The sequence below is a fragment of the Zalophus californianus genome, chromosome 14 (assembly GCF_009762305.2).
Source record: "Zalophus californianus isolate mZalCal1 chromosome 14, mZalCal1.pri.v2, whole genome shotgun sequence".
Taxonomy (NCBI): domain Eukaryota; kingdom Metazoa; phylum Chordata; class Mammalia; order Carnivora; family Otariidae; genus Zalophus; species Zalophus californianus.
In genome coordinates this window covers 53236966-53249626 of record NC_045608.1, presented here as the reverse complement: position 1 = coordinate 53249626, position 12661 = coordinate 53236966, and the positions used below count along the sequence as shown (strand labels likewise).

Sequence of the window (12661 nt, the reverse complement as noted above, 5' to 3'; positions counted from 1 at the left end):
CTTATCATCTCATCCTGTTCTATCTTCCACTCCATCCTATTGACACCATTTAATAGTCGATTCTGTCATTCACTGCATTAGTGTGCCCTCCAATCTTGTCCTTGGCCACATGGACTTGCTTGCCTTCTGAACTGTCATTGATCTGGAAATCATGAATAAAATTCGAATTTGAACAAGACAAGGAGGTGGAGGGAAAGTGGAGTCATGCAGAGTACAAGGAGTAGCCTGCATTTGATTGTTGAACCATCGGTAAACTTACAGAGATGGAGGTTATTTTTAACATAAAAAGAAAAATGTTGGCAGAGACCTACACATCAAAGGAAGATGGTCTAAAGGAAACGTAAGAGAGTTCAGGAGAAGGAGCTTACAGTGCCTCTTAGGTGAGAGAAGAGCAAGGAGGAAGGAAAACAGAGAAGAAGAGTGGAAATGCATTTTCAGTCAAAGGAGCGCTTGTCGGAACAAGTGGCAATGACAAATACAAGAAAAATCCAGTGTTTCCTGCCTGAGAGGCAATCTGTGAGGATGACTGAGGGTCACATGGATAAACACAGGCGCCCTACGATAAGAGGGCTTGCCTTTCCCGTGTTAGTTTGAGTTTGTGAAAGCTCTTTTAGAAAGGTGGTTACAGGCGATCCACCAAAAGGGATGAGTTAAGGTCGAAGGTCACCACATTCCTGGAGTGCTAAGTGGTTGCTGCAGAAACTGTGCTCTAGGGCGAATATTAGCAGCAATAAGGATCCATTGCCAGAAAACAAAAGGTGCATTATTGAGACATTTATTCTTCATTTGTGTCTTTTCTTAGCCATATACGGTTTTTCCTCACATTCTGACCGTGGGACTATGGCGTAGATGTTTAATTGAGGTAAAATAGACTAATTTGATGACAACAGCCCTCCTCCTACTATAGAATACGCAGTGGTTAATAGACAACTCAGGCCTGCTCTTAATTTAAGGTTCTTCTGCTCTCTCCCTTATAATGAACAAACTTATTTATTAATATTTTTAAAGTACAATAGATTAACTCTTTTTTTCTTCATTGAGTTTCTAAGGGTGCCTGTGAACTGCTAGCCAGGAATCTGTTGACCCTGAAATACTTATTAATATTATTGCAAGTAAGCTGATTAGCCAGAGTGGAGAGTTGGCCGGCCAAGTACTTGGACTGGGTCTCAGGGGAAGGAGTGGGCGTGGGGCGGGGCCCTGGATCTTTGCCGGGGTAGAGAATTCAATTCTGTTAGCTCCTTTCAAGGTGAATAAGCCCTGTGGGTTTGATTAAAGGTAAGCAAACCATAAAAGACTCATTTTAAAACCATAATACCAATTTAATTAATAGTCAGATGGTTGCTGAGTAAGCAAGGAATTACAGCAAAGGAACTTGACTAATTTTTTTGAAAACATTTTATCCAAACTACTGACTAGCCTAGAAAAGTTTCCTTACTTCACCATAGAGTATAGTTTTCTGGTGCTCAAACTGCTTGTGTCTACCTTACCTGCCATGTCTTTCCACTAAAAAGCCTTTTCATCTTCCCTTCTTTCATTGTCCATGTGGACAGTCATGCAGGTCAAAGCAAACATTAGCTAGGTTACATGAATTAGACCACATTTTACTTTTTATTAATTGTAATTTTAGTTTCATGGTTGAATCTCAGTGCCTAACCTAGTTGGGAAAAACAGTTGGGAACTCCCCAGTATAAGAATCTTATACAGCTCTTATCCTGCATGCTGCCGTATTTCAGGACTGTATCATCGAAAGCAGCACCCGCAGCCCCACACCAAGTTCGAGAACTGACCCCGTCTCTCTGTGGGGGACTTTAATTTACCTTATGTCAGTAGCTCTGATGATTAGAAGTCAAGACACCCATGCCTGGGTCCAAGTTCATATCTGCCTCAGCAATCACACATTTGTTAAGGATTTTACCCATAGGCAGTTATTAGATGAAGTTAGAGTTTTGGTTTCTAGAGCCACTCAAAGTTCACCCAACCCTACTTATGATGGAGAGAGGTATAGACAGGAGAGATTCCAGGCTCTGATCTGGCTGGCAGTTCTCTTGGTGTTTCTCTGTTTTTTCTCTGCAGCTCTCATGCAGCTGGTGTAGCAAAACAGGTGTGAGGTTGCATGCCCCGTGGATGGGCCTATGTGGCCATATCCTGTGAAAGAGAAGCAAGAATCAGGGTTTGGCTTGTTGGAAAGATAGTATGGAAGAGACTACTTTGTTCTCCAAACATGTCTTTGTGATTTCCTGATAGCTTAGCTCAGTTCACCAAGAGACTGCCCTGCGGTTTGGGTCCATTGTACCAGCTAGAATTAATAAAGATTTATTCAACTGATTTTATCTCTTTACCCATATCACCTTTAGAATCAGCTTTGAGCCATCATCCAGGATCCATGGCTCAGGATCCATATTTTGGTGACTTTTATGTATCTTTCAATTTTGGAAATATGAGTAATATAGGGATATTTTATGTTCATCAACTGATTAAAAAACAAGCAACTATTGGGCATCTTCTGAATGTGTGCCATGTGCTAGTCATCTCCATGAGAAATATCAAGATTTGTTCATATGTTTCAAAGTTGCTTATAATTTATTTTTTAATTTTTTAAAGATGTTATTTATTTGAGAGAGAGAGAGAGAGAGAGAGAGAGATAGACAGTAATGGGGGGAGAGGGGCAGAGAGACAGACTCCCCACTGAGTGAGGAACTGGATGTGACATGAGACTCCATCCCAGGACCCTAAGATCACCACTTGAGCTCAAGCCAGATGCTTAACTGACTGAACCACCCAAGCACCCCCTCAAAGTTGCTTATAATTTAATTATTAAGAAAATATATTTCCCATTCAATGGAAAACAGTTGATGAGGTAGGTACTTATTCAGAGAAGGAGGAAGTCACTTTCAGGCTCATGGAAAGCTTCTGTAAGAAGTGAGATTTAAACACCAAAACAAATTATGTAATATATGGTGATTAACATAACAATAAAAAAATTAAAAAAAAAAGAAGTGAGATTTAAGCTTACCATCAAAGATAAATATAATCTAGGTAAGAGAAAAGGAGCAGTGTGTGTGATTTCTTTCCCATACAAGTAAGGAAGCATTTGAGGGGCAGATGCTGGATGGGGCAGAAGGAGAAGTTAGTGGCATACATACTGTGGTACATGGAATAGAGGAAAATTTGAAATCCAGGATTAGGGACTGGGCATAGAATTTGAGGGAAGCATCAGTTTTAAAGGGCTAGACAGAAAGGTTAAGACCAGGAAAGAGACAATGGAATAGCAAAGGAGACAACAGAGCAAGCAGGTCACGAGGGGTAGGAAGAATTCCAGAGCCTGAAGTCTGATGGAGTCCGGACTGGAGAGGATTCTGATGCTGTGTTTCTGCCAATTTTCCACTCCTGTAAGAATGATAAGATCTGTAACAGCACTTAGGGTAAATGGAAAAGTCTGCTCCATTTGGAGGTGATGATCCTAGTGAATCCAGCTCCCCAGGCCCTACCTGGCAACTCGAAGGGCAGAGGGGACCATCCCTATGCATTCTGTATACTCCATTTGTTACACATGGATTGGGAATTTCAGCCATGACATATTGAAACCTAGTTATAAGTGTTTGGTTATATTTGTTGTTGCTATTATCGATTCTATTGGGCCCCTGGAGCCTACTTTGTGAAGGAAAAGGGAGCTGGTCTGAGCACTGAGCTGTTAGGACTAAGCTCCATGGAAACCAGAGTGAGCCAAAGTGCAGAAGTGGAAGAGTATCAGGTATGGACTGAGAACGAAGAGTAGAGCAGTGTCTAATGTATGGATGATGGATTGTAGAAGCCTAAGCAGATGAGCCAGAAACACAGTTCAGAGTTAGATTGTGCAAGCTCTTCAGTGCTTTCCTGAGAAGTTTGAGTTTTACTTACAAGCAAGAACGTAAACCTTCCTGATAATTTTTGAAAATCTTTATAATGATGCTGCTTCCCATCAAATGGGTAAATATATATATATTTTACGATTATTTATTTATTTATTTGAGAGAGACAGAGATAGTGACAGAGATAGCATGAGAGAGCACAGGTGGGGAGGAGAGGGAGAAGCAGGCTCCCTGTGGAGCAGGGAGCCCGATGTGGGGCTCGATCCCAGGACCCTGGGATCATGACCTGAGCCGAAGGCAGACACTTAACAGACTGAGCCACCCGGGCGCCCCACATATATTTTTTTAGTAACTAAATTATAAGCAACTTTAAGGTATTTGATTTAGATACCTCCCTCTGTGATGGGACCCGTTGGCTCACCTTCAGAAGATGTTCGATTATAGTGAGCTTGGAGCACTCTGCCCCATGAGGTCAGGGGGCTCATTGCCACTAGGAGGTCCATGTGAAAACTCACTGGTCATTGGTCACGAGTATCATTTCGATGTTATTGACTTCCTCTATATGTAATTTTATGCACAATGAGGTCAAGAACCCAAGCAAAGAGACAGAATGAGTCCCAGTCCAGCACCGCTTGGCTGTAATCTAATGGAGTCCACTGGCATATGTGGAGAAAGAGAATGGCAGTCATCCCTCGGATTGGTTAGTTGTGGAAGGAAATTGTAATGTTGGCTGTTTGGATGGAATATTTGTAGTTTTATGGACAGGACTTACCCTGGGGTAAAGAATAGTGCTCTGGAGGCTCCCCATGAAGATAGAAGACATGTTAGTCATCCTGACCTGTGTGACCATTGTGTTTGTTATGGAATATCACTACACTGAAATGTTTATTTATAGTTCAGCATTTGTGAACTTGGTCACCAAAAGTCCCACCTCTGAGATTTTAGATGAAACAGTGTTTCCGAGCTTACACAGTTGACTTTGGACGTTGGTTGGCCCGCATGAACTGGCAAATCCACCCAGGTAATGCCCTTGAGGGAGAAGGCCAGCTGGGCTTCAAGTGGAGAACTGACCTCCTACAATGCTACAGTAGTAATCAGGCTGGTGTGGTGTCACTGGTTCAGAAGGAAGGGACACTGTTCAACAGACAGAGTTAAGCAGGAAGATACCAGAGGGACAGGGTGTTGAGGAAGATGGAGGGGTATGATTTTCCATTTTAGAACCTAAGAAGATAAGAGAGTGTCTCTCTGACAGAAAAGACATAGGGCAGTGAATAAAAATAACAGTGTAGTAAACCGAAGGTCTTACTTAGGGAACAAGAGTATTTGCATATCTAAAGGCAGAGAGCAAAGAGACCGTTCAAGTTGAGCCCTACTAAGATGGCTCTGCAGCAACATCACTGCTCATCCATTTTCCATGGAAGCTTTTCTATAAGCTCCTGCCAAACTAATCTTCTTAATGCATACCTCTGATTACATCAATCTCTTCAAAAGCTTTCTCTCACTCCCCGTGGCCAGCCAAGTAAAGTCCAGTGTCCTTTGCGTGGCCTTCAGAGATGGCGAAGTCTTAGCTCTTCTCCATTTTCATTTATTGCTGTGGTTCTTCAAACACCAGCTGGGCACCGGATAGTTCCTGTGACTGTCACCCTGTGCCCTTCTACCCCCTCCTTGTCCATTCTCCTGCAGACTGCTAACTGCCTGAGGGGGCAAACAAAGCTCCCAGAGGCTTTTTAGTGTGTGAAAGACAACCCTATATGGAGGGTGAGGCTTGAGGCAGAAGTTTTCAGAGAAGAGGGAGCTTTGGGAACCTAGCAAAGTGCTGGGGAAGGCCATGGTCATAGAGAGAAAAAGCCAGATGAAAGACAGTTATGCAGGTAGAAATAAGAGATTCTGGTGCCATTAAGAATGGAAAATGAATGGGAAGGAAGAGTCAAGGATGACTGGAGTACTTTAGCTTGGGAGGCTATTTAGATGATCAAATTCTTCACTATTACAGCTAGAAATATGAAAGAAAGTGAATCTAGTTTGGGGCATATGGAGTTTTAGGGGTTGAGAGCCAGATGTCCATGTCCAGATGGTGGTTGGGAATAGCCTGGGAAATGGGGCTTGGTGAGGGTGGGAATCAGGCTGGTGCTGGAGATTCAGAGTCATGAGCATTTGGGTTGGATTTCAGCATTTGGAGGTCACTGATAGCCATTAACAATGAGAGGTTCGAGAATGGAACTCTGGGGTCAACTAACATTCAGTCAGTGATAAAAGGAAGAAAAGCCTGAAAGAGAGGTTTTTCCCAGGCAGAAGTTTACTTCTGGGAAGTGCTTTCTACCTCTCTTGAACATTTACGACATTTGTCAGACTTGGTACTCAGTTTCTCTGTCCAGAAACAACAGTGCCTTGAAAGAAGAGGCAATGCCTTCTTACTCTTTGCATCCGCAGTCCCTCGTGCGGGACGTGCACATGGGAAATGCCTAATAAATGCTTCTCAAATGATTCCATAAACGGACGAGGTCACTTCCAGCTGCAGCTAGGTTTTGCTTTCTCTCTCAGTGAATCAACACTTGCATTGCCTTCTATAACTGACTTTTGCCATTTCTGATCTTGGCCAAACAATCTAACTGCCATTTCCCTATGTTCTTGGCTGCACGTGCCAGACGGAGCCAGGCTGAGTTTGAGCTCCCGTGCTCCTGGTTGCATCCCCTGACCTGTACCTTTGTTTCCCTGCCTGCTTGCCTGGGCCCATCTTCACCCAGAGGTCATCCATGGACCTCTAACTAGCTTCTGTATTTGCCTGAGGATTCATTTCTTCATCTTTGATGATGGACTCAAATCCAAAACTTCTTTACTATGGTTCAGCAGGACAGGCTGCTCCCTTGAGATTGGATTGCTTCTAGAACACGCACTCTAGAAGACAGTTTCACCTCACTTTTTACTTACCTCAGAACAGATTTGGAAATGGGAGCAAACTGCTTTATTCTGAGTTGTTAGAGAAATCTTTTGTGTCTTTGGGGTCAGAGGAGAAACTTCTTCCCTACCACACGTCCTGGATCAGTGTTTCCTGAAGTGTTGGGCCTCAGACCAAAAGTGTCAGCATTCCCTGGGAACTTGTTAAAATGTAAATTTTAGAGAGTCACCCCAAACATACTGAATCGGAAACTCTGGGGGTGGGGCCCAACCATCTATTCTAACAAGATCTCCAGGTGGTTATGCTGTATTCTGAAGTTTCATGTTCAGGAGTGAGGTTGGGCCTTGGAGTCCAGAGTCCGCTTTCTTTAACAGATCTGCCACCCCCTAGGTGGGTAACCTTGGCCAAGTCCCTTAATCTTTCCAGACTTCAGGGTTTTTTTATTTATAAGATAAAATTTTTGAGTCAGTTGATCACACATTGGAGTCATAGTACTCTATGGCTCTTTGAACACCACAAAGACAACACCACAAATTCTCACAGTGTCAGTTAACAGGGGAAAGCTTCAGGGCTGGCTAGGTACATTAAAAGGGCTAGGCTGGGTGGTGACCTGCCGTCTTTGATGACCTCCAACCTTGTTCAGAAACAAATCCATTTAGCCAGGTGTCGATGAGGCAAATGAGAACCTCTTTGCCAAAGTTTTGTGTTGATAGAGGTTAAGCAAATAATCTATGACATATGCGTTCTACTGAGTCAGGGTGTCTTAACACCGGTATAGAAAGAATTATTTGCAGATATTAGCAGCTTAGGGAGACTGATGCATGAACAATGATCAACCCACATTTCAGCAGGCAGAAGAATTACCCAGATAGTGGCTTAGTGCTGCTTTGCTGTTGTGTTTTAGTTACTTGTGAATTCAGCAGAGGAGCTTGTTCATTGTGTTCTCAATTTAAAGAGTTTAAACTACAAGGTCACTCTGAAAATGAGTGCTGATTCTTCTAGAGAAGTAAACCATGTCATTAGCTGCCTGTATAGTCAATACAATTCCCTTGGAACACAGCTCAGCTTCTATTCTTTTAATGCATATTCATGCCAACACTATAATTCTTCAGTTGGGACAAATGTCTGCATAGAAAAACAAAATGAATATATCCATAGCTTTATTGGAGTCAGGTATAACTGCAGTTGGCCTTCTTCCCACTATTTAGTTCTGAGACCCGCTCCGAAGTCCTGATGAAGATAAGTCGGCTGTGGCTGGTGGTGTTGGATTAGCAGTTTTCCCAACAACACAGTTGCAGCCGGCCCCCAGCATCTGCAATCTCTTATCCCCATTCCTGCAGGTGCTGTGGGGCTGAAACCGGCTCCTGAGACAGGTAAGCCACCCCATCTGGCATCATGCCCATCCCCCAGAGTCCCTCACTCACTTAGCTTCCACCTGGAGACCTCAAGGCCTGTCCACATGGCATCTGTGAACTCACTGCCCATTTTTCAAGACGGTTACAAATATGAAGAAGTGAGACATGCCTGCTCCTGGTTGATTTTTGAAACCTTTTTGTTGGCCATGCCAGCTGAGGGGATATTGATGAAAAAACTTAGCAGGGGCTCTTGTACAAAGGAGACAGCTTGAATTTTTGGTGCTACCACTTTTTTTAAGCCGTCCAGGTATCTCCCCACTTCTCTATGCTAGGGTCATCCTCAACTCTGTCCAGATCCCCCGTGGCTGTGAGGGCTGCTAAGCAAAGAAGTATTTCTCTTGAGAGGCAGCAGAGTTAATGGGCACACAGTAATTCACGATGTTGGCCTAGTTGGTAGAGGTGGATGGGCAGACTGACATGTTTGCCTTATCTTTTGTTTAAGCAATTCAATCTTTGGCTCGGTTTGTTGTGAATACTCTAAGAGGAAGTTGCAAACCCGTGGCTGTTTCCAGGTCCAGGTCCCAGCTTTTTGGGTAGGAATCACTCTATTGCAACTCAGTAAGACCCATTTCACTTTTGTCCCAAATGCCATCCCTGTCATCATCAAATATGGAAGTCCTATCAGAACTTGGAATATTAGTTATCTTGGTAGTTGCCTCTTGGGTTATGACACATGTAGAAGTATAAGTAGGTACCAGGGCATTCAAGTGGTGTCTGTTTATTTCAGTGGGGCTCACTATGCTGCATGGCTATCATTCCCCTGTGCTCACTTCGGCAGCACATATACTAAAAATGGCTATCATTCCCCATGGTCTGTGGAAATAAAGAGAGTGAATCAAGGAAGGAGAGGAGCCCTACTGTTTCTGTTAATGGCGGGAAATACGATGAAGCTTGATGGTTTCCTGCCAGCCATGCAAGGAGGGGCCTCTGAATAATCAGCATTGTGGAGGGACAGTGATTGGAACTGCACCTTGCTGTTTATTGTAAGCTAAAATAGAGCTGTTAAATTGTATTGCTTAAGATCACACTGCTCCCAGCAAATGGGTGAAGGGTGACAGTTGCATCAGAGCATTTAAACTTTGTCCTGGGCTTTGAGCTTCTGTGATTTCAGAAGCTTCTGTTTGGCAACTCAAAAATATCCATTCAAAGGAACTGACTCTGCAGCAGGTTGAGCTCAGAAATGGGGAATCTGGACTCTGGGCTCTAGTTAGGAGAATGTTGCCCGACTGAATGGGGAGAAATGCAGCATTTGGCTTGTGGTTCAGTGATCAGAACTTTTCTAATATGACATAGAAATTTTTTTTTTTTGAGGTAAAAAAATTTCTTGCACCTGGACCTCTATTTAGAAAAAAAAAAAAAATCTATGACAAAAGGTTAGTAAAAAGGCAGCATTGCCTCGAAAAGACTTTGTATTTTATAAATCAAATGTGCATGTGTTTTTGTGACAAACGGTAACCCATTTCTAGATGACATAACAACTTCAATCACCTTTAGTAGTTTGTGCCAAGGATTGGCAGGTCCTTTGCCCGATCTATGAGGCCCACAGTGGGTGGTCTTAAGGGGGGAAGTCTTGAGGTATCTTCTGCTAATGCCCGCCCCCCTCCGTCTAGGGCAGAGTGCGGGTGGAGGGAGTTCAGTGAACGATGCAGATCTTGTGGTGAAGCTGCAGACGAAGTTTCAAACATAACCTTGCTCTCAAGCATCTAAAACCTCTCGCCGGCAAAGTGTGTTAGGAACCAGGTCCACACACTAGAAACCGGAAGCAGGTGTAAAGAACTCGGCTGGGAGTTCACAATAAAATTGCCCAATATGTTTGGGAAAAGGAGAGGTGCCGATGTTGGGTTGTGGGTTTGAAGAAGACTCTGTGGAGGAAAGCTTTTTGGTGGGGGGCTGGAGTAAAAGAGAAGATCTGAAGATCCAGAAAGACCGAGGACTGAGAGGGGATTTTCCATGAATCCTTGCCTCTCTAGACCCCATCTTCACCTTCTCAATGTTTCCCTCCTGGCTCTCCCCTCTTCCCTTATGCCCCCATTTCATCCATCCTGCTAGTTTGGTGTCTCTTGTTCTGTGGCTTGCTAGTATTCTGGCGGAAAATGAGGAGGGTCACTCTTCTACAAAAGGCTATACTGAGTCAGCCCCAATATGCCCCCCACCCTTAGCTGGGAGGCCGATCAAGATGGGATTCTAGGGGCGCTTGGGTGGCTCAGTTGGTTAAGCGACTGCCTTCGGCTCAGGTCATGATCCTGGAGTCCCGGGATCGAGTCCCACATCGGGCTCCCTGCTCAGCAGGGAGTCTGCTTCTCCCTCTGACCCTCTTCCCTCTCCTGCTCTCTGTCTCATTCTTTCTCTCTAAATAAATAAAATCTTAAAAAAAAAAAAAGATGGGATCCTAGGAAGAAGGGGTCTAAAGTCCCCAGGCTCACTGTGCAGGATTTAGGACCCTCAGGCACAGTTGCTCTGAACGCGCTCTGGCTTTCTCTTGCTGCTTATTTCCTGATTTTGCCCCACAGTTGTGCTAGATGCTCCCCCCGCCCTCCCCCGGGTGCAGCTTTTAGAACCGGGTCAGAGATTAAGACCCAAACCTCAGAGGCGGCCAGTCTGCTCTGAGCTGGGCTCACGGGAGGGGGCGGCTCCTGCTCGAAAGTGGCTTCCTTGCTCCTTCTGGGGCTTTCTGCACAGGCCCATGACTTTCTGAAGAGGAATGGGCTTGGCGGTTGGGAGCAGCTGGGAGCTGGGAAGCAGGGGACATCCTTGGAGCCCTGGTACAACGTTTGGTTGGATTCTTGGCTGAGATTTGATATTCAAAGCCATCAACTTTACTTTGCTTGTTCTTTCAATTTAGAGCTTGAACTTTCAGCGAAAGCAGTATAAAAAAATGGTTTATCTGGGGATTTTGACAATGGTGGATTTCCTTTGAGAAGGATAATCTGGATGTGAATGTGTAAGGGTTGCAATTTCAAGTCCACAGGGGGCCAACTAGATGAGTGAAAGTGCGGGGTCGGGGGCTACGAGGAAAATGATGTATGTACAAAAGGAGGCATGTCTTACCATTCGAGTTCAGGAAGATTGGTCTTCTCCTCCCAGCTTCCTCCTGCCTCTAGGGCTGGAACCGCTGGATCAGCAGGGAATGGGGAGTGAGAGGTGGCTCAGAAAACACTCCTCAGAAAAGACAGAGCAGACGCTCATTCAGTGCTGTCTTGCTGGGGCATCACTGTGGCTGTGAACTCTGGTTATTTGTATCTCTATTTACCTTAGGGATTGCTCTTATTCGCAAGCAGGATTCATTATGCTCTGTTCTTGCAGAGAACATCTTGGTAGGCAGTCACATGTTATTGTGAAGTCGTTCCCAGGACCTCCATGCCTCTTCTTGCCGCAAGTGGAAGACAAGCTGGGGTCTCCCCGAAGTAGATAAGGGTAGCATGGTGTAGAGGAAAGAACATGAGCTTTGGGTCAGACAGCCCTGTGTTCAAACCCTGCCCTTACGACCTTCTCTGGTGAGTGCAGAAGTTTCCAGTTCCTCCTCAGGGAAAGAGAGTTAATAGGGGATTGGTAAGGATTGGAGGAAGCAAGATGTGGAAAGTACCAGTTTAACAAAGAACGAGCTCTCAGTAAATATCTATCCCTTCCTCCCCCCCTGCCCCACTTGAATGGTTGCTCATAATACCTAGTTTCAGTGTGTTGCCTTCATTCAGCCAGGCCTTGTTCTTTAGCTGCTCCATTATGGAAACCTAGAATGGCTGGCCTGGAAGGTACCTCAATAATCTCCCTTACAACTTCCCACTTTACAGATTCAAAAACTGAGGTCCAGAGAGTGCAGCAGCTTGCACAGGGTAGTACCCAGGGAGCATCAGTGGAAGGCTTGCTGGGTGCTAGGCATTGTGCCTTTTATCCTTACAATAGTCTTGTTTTCTAATCTACATTTTACAGATGACAAGTGGAGAAAGATTTGGGCAATTAACCTGCCCTCTACCAGTCAAGGCCACACAAACCTTCAGTGAGGAAACCAGAGCTGTGAATGAAACAGATTCCCTGGGCTCCACCTTCTTCTACTCAAGGATGCCTTTCCAACACCTGAATGGGACGGTCTACATCAAGGTTTTTATGTGTTCTCTGAGTTCAGGAAAGGTCCCTAATTAAATCTATGAGAGGATCAACCACAGAGAAAAATCTAGAAATTAAAAAAAATTTTTTTAAATGGATAGACTCTATTTTTTTATTAAAGATTTTTTTTTTTTTTTTTTTTGTAATTGACAGAGAGATAGAGAGCACAAGTAGGCAGAACGGCAGGCAGAGGGAAAGGGAGAAGTAGGCTCCCTGCTGGGCAGGGAGCCCGATGCGGGGCTTGATCCCAGGACTCTGGGATCATGACCTGAGCCGAAGGCAGCCACTTAACCGACTGAGCTACCCAGGCGCCCCTAGACTCTATTTTTTTTAGAGCAGTTTCAAGTTAATAGAAAAATGAGTGGAGAGTATAGAGAATTTCCATATACTCCCTCAAATAC

General features: G+C 44.4%; 1 protein-coding gene across 1 annotated transcript in view; it reads left to right on the top strand.

The window, feature by feature from the left end:
- Positions 1–12301, top strand: part of B4GALT6 (beta-1,4-galactosyltransferase 6) — a 112195-nt gene extending 99894 nt beyond the window's left edge. The window contains exon 14 of the transcript XR_003516971.2: positions 12087–12301. The gene's annotated coding sequence lies outside the window, so the exon portion shown is untranslated. The remainder of the gene's footprint in view (positions 1–12086) is intronic.
- Positions 12302–12661: the final 360 nt, after the last annotated feature.